This window comes from Pseudoliparis swirei, chromosome 7 (assembly GCF_029220125.1).
Source record: "Pseudoliparis swirei isolate HS2019 ecotype Mariana Trench chromosome 7, NWPU_hadal_v1, whole genome shotgun sequence".
Classification (NCBI taxonomy): domain Eukaryota; kingdom Metazoa; phylum Chordata; class Actinopteri; order Perciformes; family Liparidae; genus Pseudoliparis; species Pseudoliparis swirei.
Window position 1 is genome coordinate 7,684,919 of NC_079394.1, and position 2,689 is coordinate 7,687,607.

Sequence of the window (2,689 nt, forward strand, 5' to 3'; positions counted from 1 at the left end):
CATGAAGGCGAATAATGTAGTCCTTCATTTCTAGGTATATTTTATTTGTATCAAATACTTTAGCTGTGTGCTTTTAAAGTTTGCATCAAAGGGGAAAAGAAAAATGACTGCCGGAACAGTTTAATAAAATCATTATCATCAAATAATGTCCTAGCCAAGTGGAATCATGGCATTTCTGCCTCTTCAATAGAGAGGGCAGGTGCTGCTGGTCTTGTATTTATTTTATTTATTTAAAAAAATAATAATGATGTAAAGGATGCCTGCCTACCTTAGAATGTTAAAGGGACCCAAACCTGTTCAGACAGCTGTCAGAGGATGTCAGAAGGAAGACCAGGAGCTCCAGGCCTGCCTTAACTCAGCTGGCTGAGACACGTTTGGAGGTGTGAACAAATGTTTTGACATTCCCCTTTTGTGAAGGGTTCTGCAGATTAACAAAACCCTGTGTGAGGTGCAGGAGCAACAACAACACGAGCGCAGGTAACTCATACATCGAGAGGCAGCGAATAAAGAGGAGTGAACATGGACGGATTAAGAAAAAATAGAAAAAATTGACGTAAAAAAAAAGTTTTAACTTTTTTTTTAAACACCGCTAACAAAACAGTCCGTATGGATCAACGATACCGGAGCTCAGCAGACAACATAACGCGAATTATATGACCATGACATGAATGACTTAAGCCTAGCATATACCGGCTATGGCGCATCGTGTCATATCATCATATCAATATAAAGTTAATAAACAAGGTTATTAAGTATTCAAGTAGTTTTTCCACAAATATAAAAAAGGGGTTTTAGGTGTGGGTATGTTCTGTTATAAGTTAATAAGATGTTTTAAAGATTGCTCAAATAGAATTAATAACAGCATCTTGTTTGGTAGCTAAATAGATAAGAGATGAAAATAGAATCACTGAGTGCCACATATGGTTTCATTTGTTAATGTTGAGCCTTGGTGACAGGAAAGAGTCTCAGCTGAGGAGTGCAGGCTGAGGTCAGATTATGGCTGCAGGCATCAACAAGTGAAGATCCCGCCAGTGTCCAGTCACGGACGAATCAATGGTTATTCATCGTCGAGAGCTTTACAACCCGGCACACGAGCAAACAACACACAGCGCTCACCTTATCGGTGCCTCTCGGCTGGCTGTTCCTCTTTGTTGTGGCTGACCTCTGTCTCTGGCTCCACATTACTTCCCACTGTGACTGTTTCAGGAGTTTCTCCACCTTGCAAGTCTTCTGACATCCCATAGTCCCCTGGCGCATAGAAACAGATGTCAAGTTAAGGCATGCATCAATCACATAACATCTCAATAATGCATACCCTGTTTGGTACAAGCCATAACCTACCATGACAGAACGGCTTGCATGCTTCCCCAAACGCTTGTCATGGTCAGCAGTGGCGGATGATGTCATAACTCCAGCATGTTCAGATTATAAATATCTGTATTCAGCAGAGTTACACAATAATGGATGTTGGATTATTGTCAGTACACCCAGACAGAAAAGATGGCACAGCTGCCACAGGAAATACATAAAACGACAAAACCATCTCAAAAATTATTATTATTTATTTATTATTATCATTTTGTTGATCTACAAAAAACAGACACTGAATCTTGTCTTGTCCGTTTTTGTTGATAACATAAAAAATATGATTGTATCATGCACATGAAGGTATAAACAGTGTATAAATGATGAGTGTAGGTTTTATTTTGCTTTGCTGAATTTACAAATGTTCCTAAAACTGGCGTCTCCAAGTCTGACGGGACGGCTTGAAGGGATTCCTTGTCAAGGATCCTCCTGCATGAGACTGACAATGTGTGTGTGCTGAGCGACCCCCCCAGGTAACGTCTCGCACCGGGGCCTGTCCACCTTTTTATACTTGTGGACTTCTAGGTTTAGTCCTCAGGGCCGGTCTGTGCGTCTTGCACAACCAGCCTCACAAACTGCATTTTCATCTTATGATCTGATTATAAACGACATGTGAATAGAAGTATAACTGGCACCATCTTGAACATGTTATCATTGTAAGAGAGGACGGCCAGTCAATCTGGAGGACATTTTAATGATATTTCATTTGCACGGTAAAGTTTTCACATCATTCATGCTCGACTCAAACTAAATCAATAATCTAACATAATCTTGTCCAATCTAAGACCGGCTGTGAATATTGATGTTTTTATTTGGGGAACCGTGCTTTGATTAGTTCAATCAGGTCATCTTTTATCGTTTGTTTTTATTGTAATTTTTAATTTTTAATGGATAGCTTTTAGGATTTTTTAAAATTATGTGTTGAAAGCGTCTTTGAGTACTATGAAAAGCGCTATAGAAATTGTATGTATTATTATTATTATTATCTGGAGACCACAATCATAAAGTCCAGATATGTTGGCAAATAATTTGCAAATTGTTGTTTAAAAAAAAAATTAGAAATATATTGATGTATATTTTATTTACACACATATATATGTGATTTGAAATGATGACGAGTTATGTTTAACTCGTCATCATTCTATAAAATAAATGTAAATCCACCATAACCAACTAAAGCTGATTAAAAAAGTTGTGGTCGTCTTTCTATATAGTTTTGTGTTAATATGTGTCTCTATATGAGCCTGCTCAGCCCGTTAGTGCCAAAATGAATCAGGACGGGAGAAATGCAGAAAACAATCCCCGCCCTAGTCGATGTGTCCTT